This window comes from Panthera uncia, assembly GCF_023721935.1.
Source record: "Panthera uncia isolate 11264 chromosome B3 unlocalized genomic scaffold, Puncia_PCG_1.0 HiC_scaffold_1, whole genome shotgun sequence".
Classification (NCBI taxonomy): domain Eukaryota; kingdom Metazoa; phylum Chordata; class Mammalia; order Carnivora; family Felidae; genus Panthera; species Panthera uncia.
The window spans coordinates 102,241,466-102,263,569 of record NW_026057582.1 but is presented as its reverse complement, the minus strand read 5'-3'; the positions used below and the strand labels follow the sequence as shown (position 1 = coordinate 102,263,569).

Here is a 22,104-nt window from a genome sequence, read left to right as displayed (position 1 = left end):
AAAAAAAAAAAAAAAAAAAAAAAAAAAAAAAAAAAAAAAAAGGGTGGCAAGCACTTGACCTAAGTCCCCTCTTCATGCATAACTCTCAAAGTAGAAAAGCAAATGACATACCCATGTCTTTAAAAATTAAGAACATGCACAGCCCTGAGAAGCACTTTGTGATGCCAAAGCACAGGATAAGGAACTAAATTATTAACTTCCTTTTGTGGAAGATGGAGTGTCTCTACATCTAGTTTTCCTAAGGCTGCCTACAATTTTTACTCTAATTCAGGCTCAAGCACCACCTCTGGGAATCTATGCCCAGGCATATTTCATTTTCCAAGCAGCTGTCTTCGGTATGTGCTAAAGGTCCACTGTCACTGCTGATTCTTCTGAGGACATGGGCAAACGCGTCCCAAGTCACGCAGAGATAACCCCCGCAAATAAGCACAGGCGTTACAACTTCCCAGGTCTATTAAAAAAGAAAAAAAATTGAGAAACAAATCAATCCATAAATCAAGCCATAATAACGGCCCCTTTCATTTAAAACCCCCACCTCAAGGATACTACCCAAGTCCTACTCCTTTATGTGCTCCCACTTTTTTTTTTCTAGCAGTGTACTAAGATAGTCGGGATATACTGTTGCTCAGGAGTATTTTTGATCATTTATATTGATCTACTAGATTTATAGAAAGTACCATTTTCCCTATTAATCCTCAAGTGGATTGCATGCAGTCATTTTGTTTGTTTCTGTAGTAACCAGAGGGAACAACAGATGGAGAGAGGTCAACCAGGTCAAACGTCCAACAGATAATGGTCCAACATAACAACAGTTGAACTGGAACAAGTTTGCGAAGCACTAATCCAGGGTGAGACTGGTCAAAATCAAAGTGGAAGTTTCCAGAGCTCTGAGAGGCACATACTTTCCACGCGGGCAGCCTCCAGCATCTTGAAAATCGCATTTATAAGGAATCCCATCATCAGTGGAAGGGCAACAACCATCATGGGTCTTACCAGCCTGAAATGCCAGCAACATACAAGCTGACCCAGCCTCATCAGGCCAACCTGGAGTCCATGTCTCACAACAAGAGAGCCACAGGAAAGAAACACGGTGGCTGCTGCATCTGGACCATCACTGTTAGCATTTGCAGACCGGTCAAGCGTGCGAAAGGAAGAGAGCCCATGTCCCCATCTCTCTTCCACTCCTAGGTAATCCGGAGGCAGCCAGCACAATCAGATGCAGTCAAAGGGAACGCACTGTTCACACCTCTGCGATGGTGCTTACCCTTGGCACAAGAGCAGAGGTCATGTCGTTCCAACCCCAGGCAAGTTCTTCCTCACAATGAGCTGCAGGCTCAGAAGACATCAGCCTTTCTAACTATATTCAAGAACACACCTTGCAGGGAACAAGAGTGTCCACTTCAGGAAAATCCCTTGTGCCAAAAGCACTTGCCAAGTAGACACAATTTTAAAGAAGGTCCCCTTTAAATGCCCAGCCTCAAACACTCAGCTCCTCTAGAACCCACAGATCCAATACACGAGATCACCACCATATTAACCACAGGAACAAAGCTAACATGGTCGTCTCGGGACAAAATGACATCGCGTGCCTCCCAATGTGATACACTAAGAGGCAAAGCCTCATTTACATAGCATTCCTGACAAAAATACATTTAACCACGAGAAATCAAATGAGGAATTCTACAAACTCAAACTGCTAAAAAATAATTGGCCCACGATATTTAAAAATGTCCTTATCGTATAAGGAAGAAAAAAAAGGGCAGAGCAACTGTTCCCAACAACGAAACTAAAGAGACATTAAACTGCACACAGTTTGCAGAATCCTGGGTTGAACCTTAGGTTGGGGGCAAGAATTTCTATGAAGGACATTACTGTGACAAGTGGCAAAATTTGAAATCAACTATATATTCAGTAATAGTAGACCAATGTTCTAGGTCTGGTTTTTACAAATTGAATGGGTTATAAAAAGAAAGGCTCTGGGATGCCTGGGTGGCTCAGTTGATTGAGCATCGACTCTTGATTTTGGCTCAGGCCAGGATCTCAGGATTGTGAGATAGGGTCCACATGAGGCTGCACGCTGAGCATGCCCCGCCTCTGTCCCTCCCCCACTCAGCATGCTCTCTGTCTTGCTCTCTAACATAGTCTTTTAGTAAAGAAAGGTTCTCGTTACTAGGGAAAACATTTAGAAGTGACACGTTAGGATGTAATTTTCAAATGGCTCAGAAAACACAAGTGATGAAGAGAATGATCAAGCAAAGTTTGTAAGATATTTGTACCTGATCACTTACATTTTGGCTCTGTGGGAGTTCTTTGTATTGCTCTTGCAACTTTTCTCTAAGTTTGAAGTTATTTCAAAATACAGTCTTTCAACACAACACAAATTCAAGTGCAAAACGTTTCCACAGTAACGTCAGTCAAATAAGGCAAGGCCCCCTCCCCATACTACACTTCTCTGTCACCATCTACTCACCCAACAGAACCAAGGGACTATGCCCTTCCTCCATCTCCAAGCCAATGGACACCTGGCTCAAGCTCAGCCATTTAGATTGGTCTCCTAGCAATTAGAAATTGAGATACAAGGACTGAGCCAGGAAGCTGTGAGGTAGTGAGCAAAACAGAGAGCTTCAAGTGTGCTGTCTCCATAGGAAGTGTAGGCAGGAGAGCTGATCTGGTTTTGTTAAGCAGAGAAGGGCTGGAAACATACGGAAATACCTGAGAGCTGCTTCTCAGAGAGCAAGCACAATTAAACATACATGGGCAGGGGGAGGGGGATCCCCAGTGTGCTCTTCCCAAGTACGTAGCAAATGCTCAAAAAAGGTTAGCTTCAATACATACCTTCTGGACACCATTCAAGCTAGCTCACTTGTGTCTGTGCCTTCGCACAAGAAGCTTTGACAACAGACCCCCATCGGTGCAATGGCATCAGAGTCCCCCTCAACTACTCTACCACAGGGCAGAACTCAGACTGCAGCCACTCACCCCAATCCCATGCTTCTGCCCCCCTCTCCCCATGGGAAAGGAGGGCTCTTTTTGTTTTCCTCTGGCCCACAGCCTCTTATCCTGGGACAAACAGGCTGTAACAAAGGGTACAGCCTGAGACAGAAACCATTCCACCTCCACAGGATATCACACAGGACAGCCAACAACAGGAAGGACAAGACTAGGGCCCTGATCAGTCACAACACATAGATCCTTGAACCTGTTTCAGCAACTAACCTCCCCGCAAGCCTAGGAACCACCACATAACCTCACCTGCGGGGCCTGTGACAATGTTACATTCCATGGCAAAACGGACTTTGCAGATATGCTTAAGGAGCTGGAGATTTTCCTGGAGTATCCAGGTGGTCTCAAGGGAATGCAGAAGGTCCTCAAAAGCTGAGAATGTTTCCCAGCTGTGGCCCCAGGGAGATACAACGGAGCTCGATGTGAAAATGGAACAATAGGGTCACCAGCCAAGGCAAGCAGTTGTCCTTTAGAAGCTAGAAGAGGCAAAGAAATGGCTTCTCCCCTACAGCCGCTAGAAGGACAACAGCTTTGCCCATACCTTAACATTAGCCCAGTGAGATGCCCCTAATTCTACAGATTAGAAATCTAATACATCTGTGGTCATCTGTGATAGCAGCAGTAGAAAACGGATATAGACCTTATTCCGTCACCTGGACATGAATCAATTTTCATCCTTTCTGAGAATTGGGAGTAATGACACCTAGACACCACCTTTTAACTTCCCAGAACCACCTGGGGCACCCCCAGAAAAAAACCTGGCACTTCAACCCAACTGTCTCTAAAGGTAATTCACAAAACGAAGTATCAGACTGAACTTACTTTGTATCATCTGCCACTATATTGTACAATGTTTTGCCACCAGAGTTCTTTTTTCAGTAATAAAAATAAAATATGTCCCAAGTTGCTAACTGGCAGATCCCAGTGGCCTAGGGCGCCGGCATCCAAGTTGCTCCACACTTCATCAGAAAACTCTCCCCACCGCCCGCCCCCCCCCCCCCCTCCCACCCTGGAGGGCTTGGGCGCTGCCTCTGATCCCAAAGTGAAATCACCGTGGACTCCTTCCAGATTTCTGAGTCATCCTCACCATTACAGGTCCAAGCAGCAGCAGCTGGACTGCAAACTCAAAACAGCCAAGCCCAAACTCAGCCCTGGAAATTCAGCTCCTGCACCAAGGTCATGGTCCCTCCTTCCTCCCACCTCATTACTTTCCCTAGCATCTTCTCCATTCAACTGCCCTTTGGTCTCATGGGAGCCGCACAGCTGGTCGCACGAAACGCTGCCAAATGTAATCCCTGGAGGCAGCGATGCACTCGGGCTCTATTTAAGTGACTGCCTCCACTCGCAGAAGGGCGTTCGAGGGCATGGTTCTATCACTGAAATATTTCTATTGAAGAAAACATCTGGGGGAGACAGCTACTGTCCTGACGACTACGTGATCTCATTAAGAAGGCTGGTGCCAAGTCTTGTGGCCATGGTCAAGATGGTTTTCTTAGAGGGGTGCCCGAGTGGCTCAGTCAATTAAGCATCCAACTTTGGCTCAGGTCATGATTTCACGGTTCGTGGGTTCGAGTCCCTCGTCCAGCTCTGTGCTGACAGCTCAGAGCCCGGGGCCTGCTTCAGATTCTGCGTCTCCCTCTCTCTCTGCTCCTCCCCTGCTTGCACTCTGTCTCTTTCTCTCTCAAAAATAAACATAAAAAAAATAAAAATAAACTTTAAAAAAAAGACGATTTTCTTAGAGCTGAGACTGGTTGGGCTTCCACTTTGTCATTCAATCATCAACTGTGTGGAGAGTGTGCCCCCAACCAGAGCCGCTCCTGCAGAAGGAGGTCAAGGCAGACCCAGGAGCAAAGAGCTTTAATTACTTTTGATGATCTTCGCTGCATCTACTCAAAACCGAAGCTGACCAGGTCAGCTGCCCAGGAGATCCATCCAGAGATAGAGAACATCACTTTTAAAGGGAAGAGCCTAGGGGCGCCTGGGTGGCTCAGTTGGTTGAGCATCCAGCTTCGGCTCAGGTCATGGTCTCACGGTTGGTGAGTTCGAGCCTCACGTCAAGCCCTGTGCTGACAGCTCAGAGCCTGGAGCCTGCTGTGGATTCTAGGTCTCTCTCTCTGCCCCCCTCCCCTGCTCGTGCTCTTCCCTATCTCTCAAAAGTAAATGAACATTAAAAAAAAAAAAATTTAAAGGGAAGAGCCTATATACAACAGCAAAGGCTTGCCCTAGAAGTGGTTCTGGCCCCAAAGACATCTGTTGGAAGCACCCAGTACGGCCGCTGTACAGAGCAAACAGCCTGTTTTAGGGTGGGCAGGCCAGCAAAACTCACCCCACGGGGAATTTTATCAGCCTTTTATCATCCTGTCATCATCCACCGCTGTTCAACAGGAGATCTGACTCAGATGCCTGCTGACTTGCAGAGAGCGACCATGACTCGGCCCTGAAGAAATGTGCTTCTGACAAGTGTCAGTAATTCTGGGTGCCTGGGAGACCCCAGCCAGAGACAGCTCAGCACGGACCCAGCAAGCTTGTCAACGAACTTCCCTCTGATCAACAACAGAGGCAGAGGAATTGAACAAGGGAGAGAGGGCAAGGCTGCCACGGGCAGCAAGGAGCAACCTCCAGCCGGACCCACATCTTTCCTCCCTGACCCAGACATGAAAAACCACTCAACACCAATAGGTATGAACGAGAAGCGGTGGGATGCAGAGAAAAGGAGTCATCAGGGAGGCCCACCAAGTTCAGGGGGCCTGTGTGATGAGGTCTTCAACTGCAAAACCAGCGAAGACATCTTGGCAAGCCCCGCTGGTTCGAGACTCAAAAGTGCTATGAGCTCCCAGATCTGGTACAGTCATGGTTTGTTTGTCGGGTTGGTTTTTTGGAAGGCTTGTTGTAGGTTTTTAGCTTTTAACAGCACAACAACTTTTCAAGATGAACTTTCTATGGTGGTGAGGGCCTTCACACAGTTGTTAGGGATATAAATTAAATCCTCTTTTGAAAGGTGAACTTTTAAAAGGTGTCTTTTGACTTGGAAATCCTACAGAAAGGCCCCTCTGGTCTCCAAGTATGTGTTACAAAAAGGTTGCAATATTACCGAGTAAATAAATGGGGAGAGTGAAGGCAAGAAGCCCAGCCAGCAGCAGGAGAACGAAACGACACAGAACACCTTTTCATGTAAAAAATATTTAACAATTAACAGATTTACATTAACAGGCCATCAAGGTCTATGACACATCAATTCTTAAAATATGTTATGCAAAATATTATACTGTATTTTTTGGCTTAAAAAATGCTTTCTCACAAAGGGCCATGAGGACTTCACGTGCAGTCCTGATGCCACCTGGAAAATTTTTTTCCTTCTCTCAAAAAGCAGCGAGTTAATACCATTTGTTGTTTTTGAAACCAGCAAGAGCTCTGCCTGCAAGGAGGGAGAGGTAAAAACTGGATGAGTCTTTATGTTAATTAGAAATCATTGCTTTTTTAGGCCTTCTTCAATAGGGAGAAACATGCATTGGAGGGTCCCAAATGAGAACAAGAATGGTGACCAGAGGTCACCATGGACCCACGATTTCAGACAAGGTAATAAAATGGTACTAAAAGCAAACCTCTGTTTGCTGGAATGGGGGTACCCATGGGCACTCAGCCATGGAAGGCTGCGCCCCCTCCCAACCCCAAATGCCCTTTAAGCAATGCTGGTTGTAGGGTTGGGACAGTGTCATGACTGACATGGACAGAATCTGGTCTTGAAGCAGAGGCAGGAAGTATATTAGTATCTGAGTACTATTTAGCACTACATTTGGATTGGGGGGGGGGAAGCCTGTATCTCTGTCCCCTAAAAAAAAGGGGGGGAGGGGCGCCTGGGTGGTTCAGTTGGCTAGGTGTCCAACTTCAGCTCAGGTCGTGATTTCACGGTTCATGGGTTCGAGCCCTGTGTTGGGCTCTGTGATGACAGTCTGGAGTCTGCTTTGGGGATTCTGTGTCTCCCTCTCTCTCTGCCCCTCCCCCACTCATTCTCTCTCAAAAATAAATAAACATAAAAAAAAAAAAAGTACAGTCTGGTACTAATAAGGTGATAGGTCCCAAGTCTGGCATCCACACAGGCCCAAAAGGCTACAATACTTCACACAAGTTACCAATATGAGGAATATCAATATGGAGGGTCAGTAGGTCCCTTAGACAGCTTTCCTTTTCTTCTTTTAAAATAACAGGTTGTCCTGGGCACCCTGGTAGCTCAGTCAGTTAAGCGTCCAATTTCAACTCAGGTCATGATCTCCTAAGTTCGTGAGTTCGAGCCCCTCATTGGACTCTGTGCTAACAGCTCAGAGCCTGGAGCCTGCTTCGGATTCTGGGTCTCCCTCTCTCTCTGCCCCTCCCCTGTGCATGCACACTCGCTCGCTCACTCTCTCTCTCACTGTAAAATAAATGATTAAAATTTTTTAGATAATAAAATAAGTTGTAAATTACTTTCATAACTCTGTAAAGTAAAAGGAAATTAAAAAAAAAAAATACAGGGGCGCCTGGGTGGCTCAGTCGGTTGAGTGTCCGACTTCGGCTCAATGATGATCTCACGGTTGGTGAGTTTGAGCCCCGCGTCAGGCTCTGCGCTGACACCTCAGAGCCTGGAGCTGCTTTGGATTCTATGTCTCCCTCTCTCTCTGTCCCTCCCCAACTCGTGCTCTCTGTCTCTGTCAAAAATAAACATTAAAAATTTTTTAACAAAATACAGACCCGTTAGAGGGAACGGTGTTGGAAATACTCATCCAACATCTTCCACCCATTGTGCTCTCTCCCATTACCACAAATACTTGAAGACCCGAGTGTACTTGTGTCCCAAGTACACAAAAGGCAAGGAAACACCTACCGTTGTGTGGACTTGTGAAAGCTTATCATTACCAGAGACCAGTGTGACCAGTGTTCCCACTCCAGTGTTTGCTGGGGGATTCACCAGCAGCGCTGATTAATTCACTGCTCTTCACATAGGTTACTTTAGATAAGCAAATGGAAGAAGGAAATTACTTTGTTGGGTTCATTTAACAAATGTTTTTGGAGCTCAAGGCTCAGTGCTGAGCCCTGGGACCCAAGGATGGATGAAGCATAATCCCTGTTCTCAAAGGGTTCATTTCTACCAAGCAACTGGCCTCCAACACAAGAGCTCAGCTGGAGGAAATGCAGCCAGACACAGGTGGAAAAGGACACTTCAGCCAGCCCTCGAGTGAGCAACCGTGATATGTGGACAGTACTCTAAGTGCATCATGTCTCTAACAACTCTGTCAGGTCAAAGTCCTCTCCATCCTTCTGCTGTTGAGGAAACAGACCCAGAAAACAGAAGCTACTTGCTCATCATTGGTGCCTGCGTGAGAATCCACAGCCCAGGCAAACACCCAAGGGCCAAGGTTATCACATCACTGAGCCGGGGGTGGGGATCCCATCTCCCGGTCGCAGGAGCCCTGACTCCAGGTGGAAAAGCAACCATGATTCCCCAAAACCGGAGAAGCGAGAAGGAGCTGTTTTCGAGATCCCCTTCCCTCCCTTCCTGGGTAGGACCACTCCACACCGCAGAGGGCAAGTATTTGTGTGGGTTGAGGAACAGTTTGTAAAACCATCTTAACAGCACCGTTCCCACCATTGTCCAGACCAGGAGTCCCCCCTGGCCACAGAAGCCTAGCTCTGTGGGTTCAACTGAATTCTACATTTGATGGGTACACAGGAGTATATACTTGAGGCCAAAGCAGAGGAGACTAACTGAAACCTGAAAATGCATCAAGCACTGCAGTTGTATACAAGATCCATGACAGACCAAATAACCCTCTGCAAAGTAAAGCTCCCTGGAGATTGTCTCTGATGCACAAATGCCACAAAATGGCCAGAAAATGGTCTTGAGAACACATGAATCGACCTGACCCCTTGCCCTCTCCCTTCCAGCCATGAGCCATGGATGACTAGGAAGTAGCAGGGGCTCTGGGGACCCCTGGCAGCCATCAGTCCCCCTGGGTAGCTGGCCCCAAGAAGGCAGGCTGAGGCTGGCGGGGGGGGGGGGGGCAAGAAGTGGCGTCAGAAAGTAATACACAACTGGCTCTGCCCTGCCCGTTGCTGCCTCACTTCATTGACCAAGCTCCTATCCTGACTCAAAGGGCTTTGGAGTGCCTACAGAAGCAATATCTTACCATTGACATGCAGGGAAAGGCCACATCCAGGGGTGTGAGAGAAAGGTGGAAGCCAACACAAATCAGCAGCCACCCCATGGTGGTACCAGCCATAAAATCCCATTTTTAGTGGGGATTCAGGTGGCAAAGACCAGAGGAGGAAGAGCTCAGCATGACGTCTGACAGAGGAGGCTGGACCCCAAATGCACCTGCTGTGTGAGCCAGTGATTGCCTTTATCCCAGCCTCGGTCTTGCCCTCTATAAAATGGTGACTGCCTACCTCATGGGCAGGAGGGAGGGCTGAGACACAAGACCACGTGCCAGGCGCTTAGCCAGGCACCCGGTACATCTTGAATACTCCTTAAATGGCTGTTGAAAGTGCTCATCACTCAAGCGGTATATCAACATGGCTTCTCGGGAAGACTCAACACTACCTGCAAAAATCTTGACTGCAGCAGTGCTGATCTGGCCACGACACAGCAGGGTCTCACGCCAACAACCACGGGGAGAGCCCATTGCCAGGACTCAAGACACCTACTTTGGTAGCAGCGACCTGAACCCCTCCAGCCACCCCTCTCACAGCCTCTTTGCCTGCTTGGAGGTTTCACACAGCTGCCAACACAGTCTCTCTCAACACCCCACTTGGGAACCAGGGTGGTGGCCCTGTCGATATGGCCTCTGCTCTTGAAAAACACCCTCCTGATTTCCAGAAATGCTGACTTACAGAGAGGGCACACTGCACAGAGACCCCACAGGATTTCAATGCACAAATTTGAGAAGCACGGCATTTCGGAGGTCACTGACAAAACCCCAAGTTAGGATGATAATGAGATAGGGGCACATGGACACAGGTGAGGTAAGAGGCTCCCGTACTTTTCAGCCGGGCTCCTGTTTCAGTACACTCAGCCTCAAGCAGCTGAGGGAGACAGACTGGCCAGACAAAATTCCATCAGTTCTCTGGGGGCTTGACAGACACACCTCTCGAGGCGTTCCCCAAGAGTCACACTCAAAGGCAAGTGTCCCATGCTTCACGAACCTTAGACCTTACTTCTCCAAGCGTGATCTATACAACAATAACATTGGCATCATTTGGAACTTGCTAGAAATGCAAAATTTCAGGCCTCACCCAGAACCACCCAGTCAGGAATCTGCATTTTAACTGGATCCCCAGGACACACGGCTGTATTCAGAACAGAACGATCTATCCACTTAGGGTTGTGACACTGAAGTTTTCACTTCGTCTTTTTCTTCCTTCATAGAAGTGCCAGGACAGCAGACTGTGCCTACCTCAGCCACCAGCACCTCCTAGATACTCAAATATTCGTTGCATGAACAAACATATGAACGGGTGGTCTATCAAGTAACTGAAGAGACCAATGCTGTTGTTAAGTGCAAAGAAAAAGGCAGACAGGGGTCCAAGAGAAAAAGACAAAGAGAATATGGAGGGAGGGGGTCTTTAAGTGAGTCAAATAAGGCCTCTCTCAAAGGGAGGGCGATGTGAGGATCAAACATGACAGAGAAGGGGGGAACATCTGGGCCAAGAGGAGGTCAGGCAGAGGGCCACCACCTGCATTTGCCCCCCCTCAAGAATCTGTTCCTGTAGGTAAGTAAAGATGCACTGTCAACATTTGCCCTGGTGGTACAACCAAGAAGCTCCAAGGAGGCAAATACAGAAGGGCCGTGACCTCTACGATGGTTGGGGGCAGAAAGGTCGTGCCTGTGGTCACCACTGCCGTTTCCAAGGCTCCTGGAGTTGAGTGTCAGAAAGCCCGGCAGCCGTGGCTGGAGGTCGTGACTCCTGGCCACCACCCTTCACCCTCCGAGTCCACGGGCCTCCAGCTACTTGCCAAGTAGAAACACGCAGGTCACTCACAGTTTTCAACAAGTTGCTCCAGGAGTTTGCGGGCAGCGAGACATCCAAGAGCCGGGGAACCCAGTCCAGATGTTACCCTACAGCAGCACGCTGGCAAAGAGGAGACAAAAGACAAAGGTCAGGCCAACGTTCTCCCGACACTGAATGACATCGATGGGGTTCAGGCCAGAAGCGGGCAGAAAAGGACAACAGGGAAGGCCAGTGGCCTCTGAGCACCATGCAGTTAGACTGCTGGCCTCCCCTCTGCCCTCCGTGTCAGGAGAGACACCACCACACCCCGATCCAATCTGCCAATCCCCCAGTGTGGAGCCGACAGACAGCTGTCACAAGTCCTAGGAGGCATTGGACCCAACCGGTCTTTACAGAAGAGAACAATCAAGACTCTAACAAGAGCTGCCTTGCCCCAAATTAGGAGCACGTAATGGCCATACTAGGAATGGAATCACAGAAACCACGTCTGGAAAGCTTAAACGTACCTGTGAATTACCTTCCTTAATAAAACTCACGTTTCTAAATGTTACTCTTATTCTGTCTGGCTCTTAACCGACAAAACGAGTCAAAACAGCCTGCATTTCCAAATCTTAACCCTTCCCCTAAATTCTGTCTCTGTAATCCCCGAAGACTTTCAACAGCCAAAATGAGACTCCTGGTTTTCTTCAAAAACAAAGTTTAAGAGAAGAAAACCTTTCACATTTGAGTACAAGGAGTCTAAAACCTTTGGTGGGTGGGTGGGTGGGTGGGTAGGGGGCGGGAAACACTGAACATCTAAAAAGTCTCAGTTTATGAGATGGAAGGAATATAGAACCCAAATGAAAGCTCTGTTCCCACACATCAGGTTTATATACCCCAGAGACCAGAAACCTCCCGGGAAATGCTCAGAGACCCTAAGTAGCAGTACTTTTCAAAAATGGGTGGCCTAAGACTGTTGTCAAAGGTCATTTTGTTAAAATGAAATTGATGATCGAAATCCCAATTCTCTAGGAAATGAGTCTTCTGAGTGTATTTTTAAATTAACCTTCGTCTAATGATATATTTAAACCATAATCATCTAAATAGCTCTTTCCCTGGGGTTTTAGTTCCGGCTGACCCCGACATGTCAATACATCCTTGGACACATCACCCCTAACTTTGCAGACATGCAGGCAATTCATCCATAAAAAGAACATGAATCGGACAAAACTCAGGTGTCCCTCAGCTACAGAACTCAAAAATTCCCTCTCATTGCTGGAACAACGCTTAAAGGTACCTCACATTAAGTCAGCTTATACAAAGCATAATTACTCGCCTACTTTGAAGAAGTAAATGTCAGTCATTATGAATTTAAATTGCCCTATCTCTTAAGGAAATAACTAGGAAGTCGTAATAACAATAGTTGTGTTCTGTTTCTAGGGAGTTAGCTTCAGCAGGGACCAATCTGCCCCCACCCTCACTAAATGGGTATTTGGATCCGTTTCCCCAAAGGTCCAGTATTTATAGGCCAAAGTTACGGTTTCTCCTGCATCAAGTGGAACTTAGGCAGTGAGGTCATTTGTTTTGAAACTACAGCAACCACCCCAATTTCCCCCCACCATTTAGCATTCTAGTTACTCTGGGTCAAAGAAAGGAAATGCAGCTTTGAAAGAAAAGGTAAAGACTGCTAGGCCGCCGGGAACACAGTCAAGAATTCCACCCTGGACAAGCCACGGTATGACTTACTGTTCATTTCCCTTTCAACACTCAGGCACACGCAAATGTCACAAGTCCATGCAGACATACAGTTAGATCAAACCTATTTCAAAGTCTTCAACAGCTCCAGTATTCACCTAGAAAACGGAAAACAGGGGCCTGGGTGGCTCAGTCAGGTAGGCATCCGACTCTTAGTTTCAGCTCAGGTCATGATCTCATGGTTTGTGGGTTCAAGCCTCGCATCAGGCTCTGCACTGACCAGCACAGAGCCTGCTTGGAACCTCTCTCTCCCTCTTTTTCAAAATAAATAAATTTAAGAAAAAAAAAATTGGGGTGGAGTGCGCCTGGGTGGCTCAGTCGGTTAAGCATCAGACTTTGGCTCAGATCATGGTCTTACGGTTCGTGAGTTTGAAACCCGCATCAGACTCTGTGCTGACAGCTTGGAGCCTGGAGCTTGCTTCAGATTCTGTGTCTCCCTCTCTCTCTGGCCCTGCCCCACTCAAACTCTGTCTCTCGCTCTCTCAAAAATAAACCTTAAAAAAAAAAAAATAGGTGGAACAAAAAGTAACAAGAAAGAAACAAAAAACAAAACCTACCATAATGGCAACATTATTCCTTATCCTTATGGAGAGGGAGGGTCCACAAATTCCTCTGAAGTATCAGAGACTCTTTCACCCAAAAGAACACAATGCATTCAATTTCAAAGGGTTCACAAGCTCCCTGAAGTTTCTCTCTGTATGTGTGGCTGAGGACCCCTGCTGAATTAAAATGTTAGAAGGATTCCCCTTTTCTAATTCTCTCCCCCTTGTAAATGGGGGTATGAACGACAACCTCATTTACAAAGTGATCCACAAGAGCAGGGACCATGGAGAAAACTGGCTTCTGGCGGCATTTATGGTGGGAAAGTCTCACTCTGCAGCTGGCAATGCTCACAAGGGTTTCAGAGCCCTCTACATCTGTGATCCTTTGCTGAACAGTTTAGCAGGAAGCTTCCCAAAGCTACTTGTTTATGCTCGGTACTTGATTTTTCAAAACCAAGAATATAATGCACATCAAGCAACAAACACACTTATCATTAGGAACGCATACACGGGTACTAACAGTAACAAAAGCAAGCGTGATCTAAACAAAAAGTTAAGACACTGATCACCTCTGAGGTGAAAGGACATCTTGTACTATTTTGTCACACTGATTTCTTAACCTGGTTGTTGGCTTCACAGATGTTCATTTTACTCTTCAAAATGCACCTATACATTTTATATACTCTATGTATAGGTCACAAAGCAATTTGGGTAACTGGGGGTGGGGGGTGGGGGGGGGAGGACTGGAGTCAGTCAATGACAAGGACCTCCAGGCATTCTTGTCTCAGCCCTCATTTAAGACAGGCCACTAAGCCTGTGGAATGAGGCCTGTGCTTGTCAAAGGGTGGGGCCCACAAAGGAACAGTTAAAATTCTGGCTCCAGGGGCACCTTCTATAAATACACTTTCATTTTTAAACGTCCACGCCCTGGGACAGTCCTGTGCTCTGGGGCTGAGGCCATGCTGACCTCCAGGGCTGCCTGTCACTCTGGGAAGGACTGGTGTTGGGTTTCTGCAAACCCAGTGGTCTTTCCTCTTACATGCTCTGCAAGGCTCTTTCCGGCGGCACATTCTGTTACCATGAACCAGCCCGGGAAGCCTTCCTGATCAGCTGAGAAGGGAGTGAAGACCCAGAGGCTTCTCCAAGTTTGGAAGAACCCTTGGCCACTCCGTCCTCAGCTGGACACAAAGGCCAGGGTTCCTTACATATTCTCCTTCAGATGCATCATCCACCCTTGACCTTCCTGTGGAGAATTCTGCTCATTCAGTGAGTGATCAACTCAGCTGCTCATGAGAAAAAAAAATGGGTGAAGTGTCTGGAAACTTGAACAGTAGGTCTCAATTCCTCGCCCTTCCCACACACATACCAATATCCTCTCGGCCACATAAGGCAAGCAGGCAATTCAGAGGTGACCCCTGTTTTGCAATCTCCCTAGCAGACTCACCACCATTTTTATTTTCTAGTTACAGTAGCCAAACACTGACACCATGACATCCAACATTTCAATGGGTTTGGGACCACTTGGACTGATACCAAAGACACACGCGCCTCATCAAGCAAGTGCCACAGCCCGACATCTCCTGCTCAGAGTTTCTTCTCACTCAAGTCTGTGCTTTGAAAAAGCAAAACAGAAGCCAAAGAGTACAGAACACACTCTTTCATAAGTCACTTTCTTGCAAAAAAAAAAACAAAAAAAAAACACCTCACTGGATTCTGCCATCTTTCGAACTCAAGACAGGCATGGCTTGCTTTCCTGTGTACACACACGAGAATTTGAGTGTGGGTGTATGTGTGGGTGTATGTGCATGTGTGCGTGGCACACACACACGCGCCCAACATTCTTCTTGATGGATTCCAAACAATAGCTTCCAGGGAAACCATTGCTAGGAGTTCAGGAAAAGTAAAGGTCCTGCCAATTCCAGAAGGACAAAGGGTTTCAGCCACTAACAAGGGAACAAAATGATCTCATTGCCCCTTTCCCACTGAGACTGTAAGTGGGATCCTTCTCAAATTCAGAGCGCTCACTTACAGGCACGGTCACTGTTTCCACACAATGGGACCCATGTGGAAGGACAGCCAAACCAGGAAACAGATTCCAGAGGTAGCCTTTTGATGTTTAACCCAGACAATCTGCACACGAGGCTCTACAGCCAAGGGGGGGGGTGCTGACACTCTCAGTGAGGAGCAAGACCCTGGCAGTAGTCACCGCATCTAACAGCTTGTTCCTTTAAACCAAGGCATGGGCCAGGACTGAACATGGACTGTCCAATGACAGGCATGCATCTCTGGGGCACTAGACTGTGCTCAACTGTAATTCCTTGTGATTCCTGCATGCCTCCAAGAACACAGGTAATAAAAGGTCTCATGGTGCTTTCCCCCACATGTCGTGGGTCATGGGACAGCACATAGTCCTACAGGGGTGGGTAGGGGTGGATGGGATATATGAAGGTAGCTGTTTGTGTAGCCCTCATGGGTTTGCTGCATTTATCACCCACCCAGAGGACAGGCACCGTGCTGAGTGGTGGGAGGAGGTGGTAGTTCCTTTTAAGGTCAAAAAAAATTCTGAAGATTCTTTTCTGCAAATGCAAACACACACACACACACACACACACACACACACGTAGCTGTGCTTCTAGTATCCTTGGAGATAGCAGATTAAGACACAAATGCTTTAAAATAAATTTTTAATTAACCCCACTATCTCCTACATACATTTTTAAAATAGCAAAAACAAACTCCAAGACGGTTTCATTGCGTAGACAAATACTTCACACACATGAATTAAGGATCCCTTGAGCAACCCGTGGGGGTGTGTGTTCTTTCTGCCCCAAACTAGGGCTGGGGTAGTGGCCGAGAAGTAAAAACGACCTCCACAAGCCCCCGCAAAATATCGGGCATACTTGAAGGCTACACTGTTGGAAGAAAACTTTAGGTCCCATGTAAATATAGGAACTATTTTAAGTTATTTATCTTGAGAGCGCGCACGAGTACAAGCAGGGGAGGAGAAGGGAGAGAGGGAAAGAACCCCAGGCAGGACCTACACGGTCAGCGCAGAGCCCGATGAGGGGCTCAAAGTTACAAACCAGGAGAGCATGACCTGAGTCAACATCAAGAGTTGGAGCCACCCAGGGGCCCCAGAGCAAGTATTTTTTTAACTAAGCCACAACCTGCATCACCGGTCAGAGCTGCCAGACTTCTCCATCGCCACACCCCACCCAGGACCCCTGACACACTCTCCTGCAATTCCGCTGCAGGTTTTGGGAAATCCACTTCAGCGTACTTTTCATACTGTTCTAGATCCTCTTTTCTCTCCTCTCTCAGCCCGGGGTTCCTGTCCAGCAAGGACTGCCCTTTCCTGGAGGCATCCCTACAGCACCTTACACAGGGTGCACAGTAGGGTTAAAGCAAGTGAAAAATCAAGAGGAGGGATTAAGGATTCCTTACAAAGGAGTTTGCAGGCAACTAAGGGGAGGCAGAGTTTGGGGAGGATGAGGAGGATGGCTGGACCTGTTCTGAGTACAGCCTAACTCAGGGATTCCACATCCAGGTTTGAAAACTTACAACTGTAATAGATATGAGAAGAAAACACACAAACAAAAAAAATCCAACAGTCTTCCCAAAGGCCCAGCCCACATGAGCAGCCTGGCTTCCCCATCCATCAGTCTGACAGCAGGAGAAAGACTCGAATTTAGACTCGAAACTGTTCATTTTCTTCTTTTCTGTGCCTTTCTGTTGCGCTTGTAGTGCTGGCCCCTTCTCCCGCCCTCCTCCCTTCTCCCCTGGGTGTGTCCTCCACCACATTCACAACACAGTTCCAATTACTTACCTTGGGAAAGGGCACCCTGCACAATGAGACCCCTACCAGATGGCTCCCAACTCCGCCCCTTCCCAGAGACTCACACAGATACACCTCCACGAACCACAAACCAGTCCCCAGAGTGTCTGTGGGATTCTCCCCACCCCACCACTTCCTGCCTTCCACTCACCCACTTGGGAGTCTGTGCCCAAGTCATTCCTCCCGGGAAAGCCCAACCAGCATCGCCGGATATAAATCTACCTTCCTCCAAAGTCTGGCTCACATCCCCTCCTCCCCCCCCCCACACCCAGGCCCCCCTAGATGATCCCCAGGATGCTCCCAATCAAAATTACTCTTTTCCTTCCCCCTACCATGCCCTAGGCTTTTGTCTCACTGTGAGAGACCTTACAGCAGCACGTTAACTTCTGGGTGCCTTTCACCTCCCTGAAAGACTTCCTGGCGGGCATGGATGCCACCACCTTCACCTTCGTGCCCCATGGAGCATTCAGTATAAACCTTGGCAAGCAGTGAGGGCTCAGATACCTAGGATGTGACTATCACTTAGTGTTTCAAGGGTCTTTATGGGTGGCTCCCAGGGTGCCAATTTTACAATCAAGCCAAGCACACTAACAGCCTGACCAAGAAGATGAACATTAAAAAAAATTAAATCTATTTTTGAGAGACCGACGGACAGAGAGAGAGGGAGACACAGAATCCGAAGCAGCTCCAGGCTCTGAGCTGTCAGCACAGAGCCCGAAGCACATCTCGAACTCACGGACCGTGAGATCATGACCTGAGCTGAAGTTGGATGCTTAACTGACTGAGCCACCCGGGGCCCCGTTAGAGTTCCACCCCCCCCGCCCCCATACACTCTAACACAAGTATTCAGTCACATCAGTCCATCCGTCCTGGCTCGATTTCCCAAGGGCCGAACAACCCAACTGCCTCTGCAAACCCAGGGTTTCTCCAGGACCTACTTGGAAAGCATGCGACTTGGGAATGCACAGGTACACTTTTCTTTATACAGGACACAGCTTCCGGATAAGTAGCATTGCTAAAGCAACTCCCTTTATAAATTCACTCTGAGGCTGTGGATTTCTGGACACAGATTAATCTACACACTTCTTCTTCTAATTCACTGGGTAGGTCACGTGGGTCTAGAATTTAGACTGGTCCCTTGGTCCTCAAATGCAGCTGCTTATGAACAGACAGAAAAGGCAATGTCGTTAATGCTCCTCCCCGATGAGAAGTCTGCGTACATGCTCCAAGTAAAATAAGGAAGCATTATAGGACCCCAGTCAAGAAGCCTCTGGAATCTTTTTTCCCCCAACACAAATGTTTCTCATTTGGTCCAGGCCCTGTTTCAATTACACGCCAAGGCAAGACAAAGAAAAAGCCCACTACCTACCACCCACCCCTGCTTTCATGAAGACATTATAAATTATCTTTATTACGTCATACAGTAAAGTTGCCTCACATAAGGTAATGTTGACAAATGGTTACAGGAGCCGTTTTCTCAACAACGGCTTTATTCGTAGGTGTTCATTCCTTGGTGTCTGCCAGGCACCCGCCTTACAGCTCTCCAGAAAACCAGACGGCATCGGGATGTGTGTCCCGTCTGAAGCCTCTGGCGTTAATTTCTAAAGCACGGTCATGAACATCAACATCAAAACACAGCTCCTATATAACATTAAACACTTTTAGAAACAAAAATTGGCTGTCTTGCTATTCTAACTTTCCCCAGTCGGTAGTTTTAACTCTCAACATGGACTCCACAGGCCAACCCCAGCGTTACCATTCTGTTAGAGGCATTTCAAATAAATTTTTAACAGCATGCTGCTATCTCCCCTGGCACATTTCATAGATTAGGTCAAGTCTCAGGTAACACGTTTAAATCCTCAGGGTCCCACAACAGCACTAGGCCTGTCCCCTTTTGAGTGTTGGCTATAGGTTCACACTCCAGAAGGCAAGCCAGAAGCTTTCCCATTTAAGCCAGAAAGGAAGGAAGGGCAAACTTTGGAGTATTTCAGATTTGTTGTAATGTTTTGTTTATCTGTGAAACAGAAAGAGACACAGTACAAGCAGGGGAGGGGCAAAGAGAGAGGGGCAGAATCTGAAGCAGGCTGTCAGCACAGAGCCAGATGTGGGGGCTCGAACCCACAGACCGTGAGATCCTGACCCGAGCTGAAGTTGGACGCTTAGACAAGTGAGCCACCCAGGTGCTCCTTGAATTTTTTTTTTTTTTTTTTTAGTTTATTCATTTTGAGAGCCAGAGAGCCAGCATAAACAGAGGATGGACAAAGAGAGAAGCAAAGAGAATCCCAAGCAGGTTCTGCACTGCCCATGCAGAGACCGATGTGGGGCTCAAACTGACAAACCAGGAGATTATGACGTGAGCCAAAACCAAGAGTTTTGGTGGCTCACCTGAGCCACCCAGGTGCCCTCAGAAGTACCTGAACTCTAAAAGGCTAGAAATCCTTTACTATCATTGTCTCTGTTGTTGAGTGTGTGAACTTACCCTTGATTCTACACCAAAGATAGATCTTTTTTGCTCCAACCAGAAATTTTAGATGATTAATTTGAGATCCCTGGCCCATGGCTCATCAGACTCTGCCAAAATTCCACCAAAAAGTGGGAGGAGCACCTGGCACTGAGAAGCAATTCACAGCAAGCATGAGATTGCCTTCATTTATCAAGTTCGATGTTCTAGCTTAAATTCAGATCATGCAAATTTTGTACTTATTCAATATGTGCATGCTTGCTTTCATTCAAAAATAACCTTGTGTCTTCCAAATTTACTGAGTAAAATTAAGGCTCCAGTAACAGTCTTAGGTTTCTCTTATGGTCTCCTATACCCAGCTTTACCACCCAGTACTTCCCCGGGAAGCATGATCTTGGCTCTGCCCTTCCTCCTACAGATAAGAAACCTGTCCATACATTTGGTGACTTGACCAAGAGAGTGGAAGGCAGGCTAGATATAGAAACCAGGTCTCTGGCCTCTCAGGGTTTGGGGGGGGAGTGGGGAGTAGCTACCTACCCCTGTGCATCCATAGATTCACCCCAACTCCTTAATTCATAAAGTCATGGTCTACTTCAAAAGTCTGCTCACACATCTGCTCTGTATTTACATAAGTTTAACTTGTTAAGTGTTCTCTTCCAAGCTTACCCCATTTGCAAAATGTCACCTGTCACCATTTTCCGATTGTCCACCTGTCCAACCTGTCACCATTTTCCGACTGGCAACATCTCCTTCGTCTTCGGAGGATTTTGACTTCTCCCCTACTCACTACACACATGGTCCTCATCCACAACCATCAGCTAAAATCAAAAGGACAAGCTGCTTAAGAGACAAGTCCTCCGTGTGCAAAATCTAAGGAGAAAACCACAATCAACCTACTCAAGGGAGAACAGTCATCCCAAACACAATGCAATTCAGTTCACAACTGTGTTTACCACTTTCCCGTAAAAGGCCTTTGAGCCAGTTTTATCTACTCTAAGAGGTCTAGTAAACATTATTTTAGCTGCGTATTTCACATTTCAAAGCAAAAGAGGAAAGGGTTCATGCTATCTAAGAGTTGTGTTTATGAATTCCCAGGGTCACCATATACAGCTAAAACACTGGTTGGGTTGTGAAATGGGAGGAAAGAATTCTCCCCAAACAGGGCATATTTAGCATTTTTGGCTGTCACAACTGAAGGTGGGGTGGCAATGTATGTTCCTGGCATCTAGTGGAGAAAGGTCAAGGATGGTGCTTAACATCCTAAGAGGCACAAGGCAGCCTCCACAACACAATGATCCAACCCAATGCATGGCGGTCAGAACCCTTATTAAAATACAGGAAGCATCGGGGCCCCCTGGGTGGCTCCGTCAGTTAAGTGTCTGACTTCAGCTCAGGTCATGATCTTGCAGTTTGTGAGTTCAAGCCCCACGTTGGGCTCTGTGCTGACAGCTCAGAGCCTGGAGGCTGCTTCAGATTTTAGGTCTCCTTCTCTCTCTCTGCCCCTCCCTTGCTTATGCGGTCTCTTTCGCTCTCTCACTCTCAAAAAGAAACATTAAAATTTTTTAAAAATTAAAAAAATACAAGAAGCTGGAAGAACATTGCGGCCAAGTCCTAAGTCTTCTCCCGATAGGCTGCTTGGTCTGGACATAGTATACGAATTCCTAGGTTTCTGGTTCACGATCACTCAACAGAGGTTGGCTTATTTCAGAGATTCTGCTCCTTCTAAATGGGATTTAACTGTTATTTCTCAAAGCCTTCCAGTATGGCAGGTCAAGCCTGAAGCTACAGTCTCTTACTTGAAGACTTTTGTTCAGGGGCATTTCCCTACCTGTCTTCTCTCTCAGCCCTGTCTCATTTCCATGGAGAGGAAGAACCGTGATGAAAACAGCTTGTTTCTCTGTATCACCACCCACAAAACAAGTCCCTGGTCACCTTCCAGTTCACAGAAATGAAAAGCAGACAGTTCCTGGACCTGAGGAGCTCCCTCCAATTCTAAAATGATGCTTTGCCATTAGCCAACTCAAGACAAACGTGGGAACTTCATTTCAAATTCTGTCGTCTGCTTTGCAAAAATGTGTAAGCAACCAAGAGACAGCTTAGGGGGTAGACTCACTATCAAATCATTCTTTTATGGGTAGAGACAACTTGCCACCTCCTAGCCATTCCCTAAGCCTTGCCTATTGGCTCTAGCTGAAAACGAGCCTCCCATGAAAGAAGCCCGATAACCGAGAGGCTGAGCCCCTGCATATGCAACTCACCTCTAGACCCCAAGAACTTCTAGAGTCAGAAGAGGTTTTCCAAGTAAAAGGCTCACTTTCAGAAAAAAAGGAATTTAACTTGTCTCATGGAAAGGATTAACATCGTTAAGCACCTCCTTAAGTTTGTCATTGTCCATGTGTTTTTCATACAGCCCAGGACAGTGAACCACCCACCCAGCCATGCTGCAAAGGAATCCTAACTGTCCCCATTTTGCACTAGGCCAAGGGTTCTCTGGATCGCAAGCTGGGACAGAGTAGCTGGGCTAACCAGCCAAGTGGGAGAAGACA

The 22,104-nt window shown here is 47.2% G+C and overlaps 1 protein-coding gene across 1 annotated transcript in view; it reads right to left on the bottom strand.

Annotated features, from left to right (window-relative positions):
* The window catches only part of TLN2 (talin 2), a 438,163-nt gene that overhangs the window by 353,995 nt on the left and 62,064 nt on the right, over window positions 1-22,104 (bottom strand). Inside the window, exon 2 of the mRNA XM_049613732.1 lies at window positions 11,017-11,106. The gene's annotated coding sequence lies outside the window, so the exon portion shown is untranslated. The remainder of the gene's footprint in view (window positions 1-11,016; window positions 11,107-22,104) is intronic.